This window comes from Capra hircus, chromosome 11 (assembly GCF_001704415.2).
Source record: "Capra hircus breed San Clemente chromosome 11, ASM170441v1, whole genome shotgun sequence".
NCBI classification, from domain to species: domain Eukaryota; kingdom Metazoa; phylum Chordata; class Mammalia; order Artiodactyla; family Bovidae; genus Capra; species Capra hircus.
In genome coordinates, this window is record NC_030818.1 from 88,972,164 (window position 1) to 88,985,052 (window position 12,889).

The 12,889-nt window shown below is 39.0% G+C and overlaps 1 pseudogene; it reads left to right on the plus strand.

Moving 5' to 3' along the window:
- LOC102189410 overlaps nucleotides 7,104-12,889 on the plus strand; it is a 75,117-nt pseudogene continuing 69,331 nt past the window's right edge.

The window sequence follows — 12,889 nt, forward strand, 5'->3', positions numbered from 1 at the left end:
CCCTGGGTCAGGAAGATCCCCTGGAGGAGGAAACGGCAACCCAGTCCAGTATTCTTGCCTGGAGAATTCATGGACAGAGGAGCCTGGTGGGCTACAGTCCATGGAGTCCCAAAGAGTTGGACACGACTGAGCTACTGTCACCTTTCTCATGACCTTATAGTCTTCCATTTGTTGTTGGTGTTTAGCCGATGGGCCATGTCCTGCTCTTTTGTGACCCCATAGACTGTAGCCCACCCGGGTCCTCTGTCCATGGGATTTCCCAGGCAAGAATACCAGACTGGGTTGCCATTTCCTCCTCCAGGGGATTTTCCTGATCAAAGGATAGAACCCACATCTTCTGCCTCTCCTGCATTGGCAGGAGGATTCTTCCCCTTTGAGCCACTGGAGAAACCCTTCCATCTGATCAACTTGCATAAATTCTGTTCATGGCTTAGATTTCAGCCATCCTGCAAAAGATGACATAGAAGGGAAGTCTGAGCCCATCCTCAGAATCTACCTCTCCCACTGCTCACTTACATCCTTTATCCCCAGAAGGTCGTGAAACTTGCACTGACTATCTATGGCCTGCAGTGTGCTCTCTTCAACCTGGACATGCAATAAACAAACTGTTAAAGATAATGTTCTCCATTCTTTCCACAGTTTCCATTTTCTGGGCCATGTGCTACCCTCCTGTTATTTCTTATCCCTTTCCCCAAAGCATCCTTGGACTATAGACTCATCCAGAAAAAATAAGAACCATTAACTTCTGTAGTGATTGTGAATTTTAATCACAAACGCAGATGTTCAGATAATAAAATTTTCTTTTAATGTAGTCGAAGATGTTCAAGCACATCGTTTTTAGAGTCAAGTAGCTTTGTAATGTTTCTAACAGAAACAGCAGACTCTATCCACCTCTCTCACTTGTATTCCCACCTTATAGAGGGGGCCAATTTCAACCTGGCTAGCTGATTTTTCCTGGGATAACCCACATGTTTCTATAGGGCATCCATATGCATCTATGCCTTGCTTTTTCCTTTTTAGGCATTATCTACTGACTTCCTAAAATGTAAGATGAGAAATCAGCTCTCTGACAATCCCCACTCTTAATGCAGACATGCGCCCTCACACCAACACCCTCACAACCCCCTTCCCTCAATAGTGATGATTTCTGTGCATCATGATGCTAGATTTCCTTTTTGTAATTTTTCTTTTTTGTTTTAATGTTGTATCCCTTTGTCCAATTAGAAATCTAAGTAGTCATAGCATTCTACATATTCCTAACTGAAGGGTAAACTCCTCTCTCTATATATATACATATGAATATTAATTGGAAGCACTGGTGATAAAGCTGAAGCTCCAATACTTTGACCACCTGATGGGAAGAGCTGACTCTTTGAAAAACCCTGATGCTGGGAAAGATTGAAGGCAGCAGGAGAAGGGGACAACAGAGGATGAGATGGTTGGGTGGCATCACCGACTCAATGGACATGCGTTCAAACAAACTCTGGAAGATTGTGAAGGACAGGGAAGCCTGGCATGCTGCAGTCCATGGGGTCACAAAGAGTAGAAATGACTTAGCATCTGAACAACAACAATATGAAAACATTCATTAGGAATCTTTTAATCATCCCCCTATACTGAGCTAGATCTGTGCATAGCTGTTCCTGTGGCCTTTCCTTTTATGATCATCCTGGGAATTTGCCTACTTCCTTTTTATTTCTTTTGGTTTAAATATTTTTTTACTTGGAACCCATCTCTTCCTTTTCCACGATTAAGTCCTCATTTATTGAAATTCATCCTCCAACAAAGAGTACATGAGAAGCAAAATTTTGATAACATATATTTCTGATGGTGTTATTCTACGCTTTTGTTTAAATGGTGATTTAGGTACAATGGCAACCCACTCCAGTACTCTTGCCTGGAGAATCCCATGGAGGAAGGAGCCTGGTAGGCTACTAGTCCATGGGGTCGCAAAGAGTCGGACATGACTGGGGACTTCACGTTCACTTCACTTTAGGTACAAATAGGATTTCAGGTCAAACATAATTTTTCCCATGATGATTTTGAAGATGTTACTCATTTTATTCTATCTTCTCCTGTTGCTGTAGAAAGACTCTGCTTTAGTCACCTCTTGCTGAGAAGGAAACTGCCCCAGATCTTAGGGTTCCTAATCAGGATTGATCATTTGTCATGATTCTTCAGGTTGGCTGGTGCTGCTTTTGCTGGATTCACATGAGGTTCCTTATAGGATAACATTCATCTAGAGCATAGCTTGGGACTGGCTCAACTGGGGCTTTCTCTGCTTAGTGTTCCATCCTTAAGAAGGCTGGTCTGGACTGGGCTTCCTCACATGGCGGCAGCAGCTTTCCAGAAAGGCAAGACCCCAACACATTAGTAGCTTATTAAGCATATGTCTGAAATGTATTTTCTGATACCCAATGGCCAGAGCAATTTACATAGCCAAAGCCGGAAACTTTGAGAGTTGATTATACAAGGGAGTAGGGTACTGGGCGGGGGGCGGGGGTGTGTTGGTTCACCAGGTACCATTTGTGTAACAGTTTACAGTCCAGCTCCAAAGATTCACAAACCTGTATATGCAAAACACTCTCAGGCCCTAAAAAGACCCCCACCCTGACTCATCAAGTCACATCACTGAGTTTGAAATTCATGATCTCATGGTCTATATCAGACCTAGATATGGTGCAGGTTCTGTGGATGCTTCTCTTTTTGATCTGGAGATTTGCAAATTAAAAAGACATGCAATTTCCCTTTCACACACACACACACACAATGGTAAGAGAGGGACACGGTAACTGCAATGGGCACTGAATAGTAAGGGTAGAGGCAGGAGCACCAAGGTCACTGGTCCATAGCAATTCTGAAATCCAGCTGATTACCTATCAGGGCAGCAGGTTAAGCCCAGTTATGATTAAGCCCAATTCTGTCCCTCACAACAAACTGTAGAAAATTCTTTAAGAGATGGGAATACCAGACCACCTGACCTGCCTCTTGAGGAATCTGTATGCAGGTCAAGAAGCAACATTAGAACTGGATATGGAACAACAGACTGGTTCCAAATTGGGAAAGGAGTATGTCAAGGTTATATATTGTCATCCTGCTTATTTAACTTATATGCAGAGTGCATCATGTGAAATGCCAGGCTGGATGAAGCACAAGCTGGAATCAAGATTGCCTCGAGAAATATCAACAACCTCAGATATGCAGATGACACCACCTGTATGTCCTTATGACAGAAAGCAAAAAAGAACTAAAGAGCCTCTTGATAAAAGTGAAAGAAGAGAGTGAAAAAGCTGGCTTAATACTCAACATTCAAAAAACAAAGATCATGGTATCCAGTCCCATCATTTCATGGAAAATTGATGGGGAAACAATGGAAACAGTGACAGACTTTATTTTCTTGAGCTTCAAAGTCACTGCAGATGCTGAGTGCCACCTTGAAATTAAAAGACACTTGCTCCTTGGAAGAAAAGCTATGAACAACCTTGACATATTAAAAAGCAAAGACATTACTTTGCTGACAGAGGTCTTATAGTCAAAGCTATGGTTTTTCCAGCAGTCATGTATGGATGTTGGAGGTGGACTATAAAGAAAGCTGAGCACTGAAGAATTGATGCTTTTGGACTGTGGTGTTGGAGAGACTCTTGAGAGTCCTTTGGACTGCAAGGAGATCCAACCAGTCCATCCTAAAGGAAATCGGTACAGAATACTCATTGGAAGGACTGGTGCTGAAGCTGAAGCTCCAATCATTTGGCCACCTGCTGCCAAGAGCTAGCTCATTGGAAAAGACCCTGATGCTGGGAAAGATTGAAGGTGGGAGGAGAAGGAAGTGACAGAAGATGAGGTGGTTGCATGGCATCACGACTTAATGGACATGAGTTTGAGTAAGCTCCGGGAGTTGGTGATGGACAGGGCGGCCTAGCGTGCTGCAGTCCATGAGGTGGCAAAGAGTCGGACATGACTGAGTGACTGAACTGAACTGAACTGCCCCTCAAAAGTAGTTCTCCAATTCATGATTTTCCATGGTTTGGGGTTTTGCCCTCTCAGGATGCTTCCCTGTGAAACACTTTCTTTCCCATAAGAAATAGCCCATGTTCTCATCAGACCGGTTTTCTCAGACTCCTTGTTGACTGTAGAAAATTGAGAGGTCCAGAGATATCTTTTTGAATGATTTATGCCCCTTTAGTCCATTCTTGTGCAATACCTTTAAACTTTTTGTGGTCCTACAAATCTGGTTGTTATTCACTCCATGTCCCAAAAGTCGTGACTATAATTCTTTTCAAGAGAACTCTCTCAACTTTTGTCCAAGTATATAATTGCAGTGAAATAACACTTTTGCAATTTTTAGAAGTGCTTCTTCCTAGTTGAGAGAATCTATTAGTCTGAGGTCTAAACAAAGGGTCTTATGACCAAATCTTTGATTTATTCTTTACCCTGAAGCCACTTTTCATTTGAGAGTCTTGTGCCTGCTGGAGAGCCTGGAAATATGAAACAGTTTTATTGTCTGACCGCGTAAGTCTGGATTGGAAATTCTGTTCGCATATTGAATAGTTCTCTCTTTAGCTAAATTCTGTCTTTCCATATCTTATCATATGTAACTAACAGAAGCCAATTGGCACTTGCAATATTCTGCCAAGAAATGTTATCTGCATGTGCAGGTTAATTTGGTGCATTATTTTTTCTCAGGTAAATGCAAACAGTTGTTTTAACACTTGTTTCATTACTACAAAACATGGAGCACCATCTTTTAAGCCTCTGGTATCAGTTTTATCCTTGCACTTCCTGCCTTCATCAATAAGCTCCTCATTATCCTTCCAGCCTCCCCCTTTGCCCCATGAAAAACCCAACAACTCATGCTTTAGGTCTTTTTTACAGCAGTGCTCTATTTCCAAACCACTTTTCTGTTTTAGTTTTCTATATATGAAAACAAAGTCCTGTAAAATGGGATGGATATGCAAAGCACTCTACAAATTTGAAGAATAACTTTTATTATTATTTAAGAAGACATTCTGAGGGTATAGAAACTGGTCTGTTCTGTGAAAATGGGAGAAAGAACATGAATACCAACCTATTAACATTGTTCACTGATTTTTTTTTTTTCCTTGAAATGTGGTATCAGAGACTTTCAATGTCTGCATCCCCTCCAAAGGTATAGTGCAAGAGAACTGAGGAAACAGGTATTTTTGGTTTGTCGTTGTTGTTGTTCAGTAGTGTCTCACTCTTTTGCAACCCCATGGACTGCAGCACCCCAGGCTTCCCTGTCCTTCACTATCTCCCGGAGTTTGCTCAAACTGATGTCCATTGAGTGGATGATTCCATACAACCATCTCATCCTCTGTTTCCCTCTTCTCCTCCTGCCCTCAATTTTCCCCAGAATCAAAGTCTTTCCTAATGAGTTGGCTCTTCACATCAGGTGGCCAAAATCTTGGAGCTTCAGCTTCAGCATCAGTCCTTCCAGTGAATATCAGGGTTAATTTTCTTTAGAATTGACTGGCTTGATCTTCTTGCTGTCCACAGAAGACTCAAGACTCTTCTCCAGCATCACAGTTGTGAAGCCTCAAGCTGTGTATTTAATTAGAGAGTTGATTGAAAATACATTTAACTCAGCTGGTAAAGAATCCTCTTGCAATGCAGGAGACCTGGGATTGATCCCTGGGTTGGGAAGATTCTGCTGGAGAAGGGAAAGGCTATCCACTCCAGTATTCTGGCCTAGAGAATTCCATGGGATGTGTAGTCCATGGGGTCGCAAAGAGTTGGACACAACTAGCGACTTCCACTTTCACTTTAGGCAAATTTAGGAAAGATAGATTGGTCTACATTTGCTCCTATGAATGGGTTTCAGTAACTAATATCAAGCAGGGATTTAGAAGAGCTGGTTCCCAGTGGCATCTCTAACAACAGCTGGATGACCTGGGACAGCTACCTCCTTGCTCTGTGTTCTCATTTGTGATGTGGCAAAGTTCAGCCACCTGCTCTCCATCATCTCGCCTCATCTTAACAGTCAATCACAGAATAAGTTGAGCCTTGAAACAAATCTCTGTTTCGAGTCTGGACTTAACATCAGAACAAGTCAGTGTTACTATTTGGGAAAACTCCAGAGACAATTTTCATAAAATATCTTGAGTTATTTTAGTGCAGTACCATAATAGTCCTAAGTTTTTCTTTATTAGTAAATTTGTTCACACAGTATACTGATGGGGTAAATCTCTTTCTAAAAATATGTTGATCACCCGCAGAGATTAATGTGATTCGGGTGATTAATCTAGTTTCTATTTTAATTGCGTGAAAGAGTTAAGTGTTCCGGCTGAATTGGAAATAAACTCTCCACTTAATAAACACAAGGGCAGTGTGCGCAAGACAATCTGTATGTCTGGATCTGAATCTATTTTATCATTTTATCTTATCCTCAGAGGAGTTTTCTTATTCTCAGGCTAGGAAACTTTCACAAAACATGGTCTCTGTGGATTAATTGAACATCTCTCCAAAGACAGGAAAGTCAAGAGAATCCTTTCTGCTGCAAAATGAAATCAACTCTCCAAATTGACAGTGCAGTTTCTTTCTGAGGCACTTAATTATTTACCAGATTATTGTAGTTTATAAGAAGATTCAAATTCAGGAACTGAAAGACTCCACCTCTGAGACCTTACTAAGCTTAACATTAGTGTAAATATAACAGCTAATGTCTCTTTTGGGCTATACTGCTTGAAAAATGTATAATTTGATCAAATAAATTAGTTCCACTGAGCTTTATCTTTACAGTCTGCTGAAGGGTAAAAAATAATGCATATGAATATACTTTGTGAACTGCAAATTGCTATTAATATTTGAGAGCTTATTTTCATTCAGAGTGCTATTGCAGTTTGTTTCTTTTTACTGAAGACTTTTTAAATGAATAATGAAAAAATGTGAATTAAGCAAGTTTTATTATTCCATATATATCAATTAAGATATTTTGAAAAACTGATAGGTAATAATATTATGTGTTTAATTTATTCCAAAGTGGGCACATCATTGTATCTTTTTAAGAAATTTGCTACATAGTAAATGCTTTACAATTTAAGGGATAATTCCCCAAAATTTGACTTTAAATTCATGTATAAGTGTTAATGAAACCTACATATGAACAAGTGGGCCTGATTTGGTAAAAAGACACAGAAAATGGCAATAATTGTAGAGCTGCTGGCTATCAAGTGTCACTGGATTCAGAGGGCGGCAGTTACAGAGAACATGATCCAAGTGTACAGTGGTTATCAGGGGAGCACTATCATATTTTGCGAAATGAAGAAAGAAGCCCAGGAGTTGTCACAAAATAGTCATAAGGCAGGATGCCCAGTCATTACATGGAGAAATTCCACAGAAGCAAAGGGAAATCATCCTGAAAGGTTTTAGAAATGGTAATTCTGGAGTTTTCTTTGCAACTAATGTTGCTGCACATAGTTTAGACATCCCTGAGGCTGGTTGCTCAAAGTTCTCCACCAAAGGACATGGAGTCCTACATTCGTCATTTTGGGTGAACAGGTGGAGCTGGAAGGACCAGGGTTTGCATTTACTTTTATCAGAACAAGGAAGAATACTAGTGACCCCAAGGGGAGCAAAAACCGGGAATTAAATTTAAGCAAATAGGTGTTCCTTCTGCAGCAGAGATAATAAAATATTCTAGGGAAGATGTTGTAAGGTTCTTGGACTCGGTGCCTCCCACTGTGATTGGTCACTTCAAGCAGTCAGCCAAGAAGCTGATTGAAGAGAAGGGAGTCTGGAATCCCTGGCAGCCGCCCTGGCCCACACTTCCAGTGCCACGTCGGTAGACCAGCACTCCTTGAGCAACCGGGATGCAGGCTTTGTGACTATGATCTTGCAGTGCTCAATGGAAATGTCAAACATTAATTATGCTTAGAAAGAACTTAAAGAGCAACTGGGTGAGGATATTGATTTCAAAGTGAAGGGAATGGTCTTTCTCAAAGGAAAGCAGAGTGTTTGCTTTGATATTCCTACTAGATCAGTAAGTATAGGAAAAGTGGCATGATTTAAGGCATTGGCAGATTTCTGTGGCCACGGAGCAACCAGAGCTAGAAGGACCACGGGAGCGATATTGCAACTTCCAAGGACAGCCAGAAGGCAACTGAGGCTTCAGGGGACAGCTTGAGGGCAACTGAGGTAACAGGGCACAGCGGGAAAGAAGTAGGATCTTCAGAGGACAGCCATCAGGAGGCAGCAACAAAAGCAACAGATTCCAAAACAAAGGCCAGAAGCAGAGTTTTAATAAAGCATTCAGACAGTACTTTGTTTTTTTTTTTTTTTTTTGCTTTTGCTGTTATCATATTTTTTTTTTAAGATTTAAAATGTTTTATTTTTTATTTTTTTTAAATTTTAAAATCTTTAATTCTTACATGCGTTCCCAAACATGAACCCCCCTCCCACCTCCCTCCCCATAACACCTCTCTGGGTCATCCCCATGCACCAGCTCCAAGCATGCTGTATCCTGCATCAGACATAGACTGGCGATTCAATTCTTACATGATAGTATACATGTTAGAATGTCATTCTCCCAAATCATCCCACCTCTCCCTCTCCCTCTGAGTCCAAAAGTCCATTATACACATCTGTGTCTCTTTCCCTGTCTTGCATACAGGGTCGTCATTGCCATCTTCCTAAATTCCATATATATGTGTTAGTATACTGTATTGGTGTTTTTCTTTCTGGCTTACTTCACTCTGTATAATTGGCTCCAGTTTCATCCATCTCATCAGAACTGATTCAAATGAATTCTTTTTAACGGCTGAATAATACTCCATTGTGTATATGTACCACAGCTTTCTTATCCATTCATCTGCTGATGGACATCTAGGTTTTTTCCATGTCGTAGCTATTATAAACAGTGCTGCGATGAACATTGGGGTACATGTGTCTCTTTCAATTCTGGTTTCCTCGGTGTGTATGCCCAGCAGTGGGATTGCTGGGTCATAAGGTAGTTCTATTTGCAATTTTTTAAGGAATCTCCACACTGTTCTCCATAGTGGCTGTACTAGTTTGCATTCCCACCAACAGTGTAGGAGGGTTCCCTTTTCTCCACACCCTCTCCAGCATTTATTGCTTGCAGATTTTTGGATCGCAGCCATTCTGACTGGTGTGAAGTGGTACCTCATTGTGGTTTTGATTTGCATTTCTCTAATAATGAGTGATGTTGAGCATCTTTTCATGTGTTTGTTAGCCATCCGTATGTCTTCTTTGGAGAAATGTCTATTTAGTTCTTTGGCCCATTTTTTGATTGGGTCGTTTATTTTTCTGGAATTGAGCTGCAGAAGTTGTTTGTGTATTTTTGAGATTAGTTGTTTGTCAGTTGCTTCATTTGCTATTATTTTCTCCCATTCAGAAGGCTGTCTTTTCACCTTGCTTATATTTTCCTTTGTTGTGCAGAAGCTTTTAATTTTAATTAGATCCCATTTGTTTATTTTTGCTTTTATTTCCAGAACTCTGGGAGGTGGATCATAGAGGATCCTGCTGTGATTTATGTCTGAGAGTGTTTTGCCTATGTTCTCCTCTAGGAGTTTTATAGTTTCTGGTCTAATATTTAGATCTTTAATCCATTTTGAGTTTATTTTTGTGTGTGGTGTTAGAAAGTGATCTAGTTTCATTCTTTTACAAGTGGTTGACCAGTTTTCCCAGCACCACTTGTTAAAGAGATTGTCTTTACTCCATTGTATATTCTTGCCTCCTTTGTCAAAGATAAGGTATCCATATGTGTGTGGATTTATCTCTGGGCTTTCTATTTTGTTCCATTGATCTATATGTCAGACAGTACTTTGAAGTAGAGGATTTATTTGGGGAAAACAGAACCATGTTCAGCAACATGGAACTGAACATTGTTATTCATACAAAGTTAAAAGCACATTACATTTCCTTCCTGACCACTTACTTTCCCAGTCCCCACCTCTTTGAGAGAGATAAGCTTCATCTAAATTATTTCATCTGATTGATGATTGTCATTTATAACTTTATTGTTACTTCTGTCTTGGGTATTCCTTTGGAAAAGGTGTATGAACTCATTATATATTCTAATGTATTGTCTATAGATTGTAAGATAAAGTCAAGCATGTATCTGCTGGTACTTTTTAGCTGGCCTGTTTTTATACTTAGGAATGTCTCCTAATAATAGGCTTCCCTGGTGTCTCAGATGGTAAAGAATCTGCCTGCAATACAGGAGACCCATGTTCAATCCCTGAGTCAGGAAGATCCCCTAGAGAAGGAAATGGCAATCCACCCCAGTATTCTTGCCTGGAGAATTCCATGAACAGAGGAGCCTGGCAGACTACAGTCCATAGGATCTCAAAGAGTCAGACCCAACTGAGCAACTATCAGTCACTCACATAAGAGTTAATCTCCAAGTACCTATATTTTCATTGTTTACTCATTTAAATGTATCTCAAAAAAAAAAACTGTAAATGACATATCAATAATTTTCATGCATTATATATTATCAGTATTTCTGACTAGTTTGGTAGATAGATTTCTAGAAGTTTCTGAACTTATTGGACCAAAGTTATGGATTTGACACAAATTGACAAATTATTTTAAGAGAAGTTTGGGCTAATTTGTGCTCTAACAGGTAAATTGTTAGAATTCTCTTTACAATGCATGGTCCCACCATTAACATATTTCCAAATATATTTCTAATTTGTCATGCAAAAAGGTGTTTTATTATTTCAATTCATGTAGCTTTTGTTATATTAGAGCCACACTGTCCAAAACAGTAGCCACTGGTCGTATAATTTAAATTTAAATTAATTAAATTTAAATAAAATTAAAAATTCAGTTTCTCAGCTGCATGACCCACATTTCAAGTGTTCAATAACCACATCATATTAGACAGTACAGAACATCACAAAAGTTCCTGCTGCTAAAAAGGCTAGACTTTATGTTCTACATTAATTAATTATAACTATCCATTTTCAGTTGCAAATGACAGACACAGATGCATAACTAAAATTGTTTAAAAAATAAAAATAAGCTTCAAGAATGCATTAGTATATTATTTTAAACAATCCACCCCCTGCCCACCCTACACACATCAGTCAGCTCTTAAATCTTATCTTTTTCTTATTTTTGCCTTGTTCTCCACTTGGGGCAAAGAGCATGGTTTGCGGTTTATCATGTTTGCAAAGCTAGTTCTCCCATTAAAGTTTGGACTTGACTTATTTTAATCACCTAATTAATTATAGGACATTTTTAAAGGATTATTTTTTTAGAGTTTATATTATTCCATTTTCCCATCTGCAAAATAATTACATTCAGTGTATTCACATATCTTATACAGAGCACTGGAATATTTTTGTTTTTTCATTGTTTTTTTTTTTTTACAATTTATAAATAAATACTGCCAAATTTATAGCTAGGTACTTCACATTTCTATTCTTTGTATCAGTGTAGTTATTTTAAAAAGTTATTTTCTAAAAGCTTATGGCTAATTTCTAAGAAAATATTTGAATTTTTTGTATCTACTTTTTACCTAGTTATTTTCTGTAACTAATTTATTGAGTGTAGTAGATTTTTCAGTTTATTATCTTGGGATATCTAACATATAATCTAAGTATTATCTTTGAATTATATTTCATTATAATTTGATATGTATATCTTAATATATTGGTCTGAGTATAATCTCTGAATTATCTGTGGACTGTTTTTCTGTTTTGTTTCAGTTAGTTCTGATTATATTCATCCTTGTCTTTTTCATTCACTGGAACATTCTGACCTATTTTTTATTTAAAACTTAATAATATTTCATTCAGTTTTTTACTTTCTAAAATCACCTCAAAATGATTTAATACACATTTTAAGTGCATTTTAGAAATCTCTATTTGATCACATATGAGACAACTTAAAAAATAAAGTGTTTTGGAGATACACAGTATTTTTTTTAATGTTTTGGGTTACCAAAATGAGTTTCTTTAGAAGAGGAGAAAAAGAAAATCTGTAATTTATAGGAAACAAAGATAGTTTCAGTTATTTGGTCAAAGGGCAAAGCAATGAATAAACACGTAAAGCCTTCAGTGTCATTAACAAAATATTTTTTTTATTGCCAACTTTTCACTTTTTTTCTCCTCGTTGGATGACTAAACAGGAAGAGGGTAGCGTTGGTAAGCTGGCATTTACTCAGGTGCATCCCGCTTGGCCTCAGGAGCAAGGTGAGCTCAGCTGGGGCCCAGTGCTCTGTCTCTCAGCCACCTCCCGAGTAAGGGTCCCCCAGACTCCTGAGTTGCAGTCTTGAGGGGACTGCTGCCCGCAGGTGGCTTCTCCCACATCACATTTTCCTTCTCTCCCCGGCCCTCTCTCGGCTGCTTTAGTGAGAAGGCTCCATGCAAATTCATGGCCAATTTTGTGCCACACCCAGGTCGTCAGCATCCTCAATTTCTACTTCTTCCTCTTGTATGCAGGGATTGAAGAACTAGCTTGATTTCGAATCTTCCAACTGGTCAGCCCTGACCATGGCAGAGAGTTAAAAGCAGTCTGAAATTCCTCTGGGGGGTGAATTTTATGGGAAAGTCAACACTAACTGCATGAACTCTTTCTGCCACTGTTTAGTTTTTTGTTTTTGTTTTTTTTTTTAATTAAAAAAACAAAATTCTTCTTCAGAGAGGGCAATATCCCAAGATACAAGGATGCTCTATTTGTACCTCTTTTCAATTTTCCTTTTTCTACTTTGTAAACTGGAAGTCTCTGAATTGGAATAGAGGTGAAGGAGGATTGAAAAAAAATCAAATATTGACAGTGTTCCAGTCTGTGCACACATTGAGCAAGCATGTGACCTCCGGTTACTCACATGGTACCTCTGCTGAGTAAAAGGAGGTGGGTCTGAGTTTATTATTATTCATTTGTTTTTGTTTTCTTGGTTGTATCT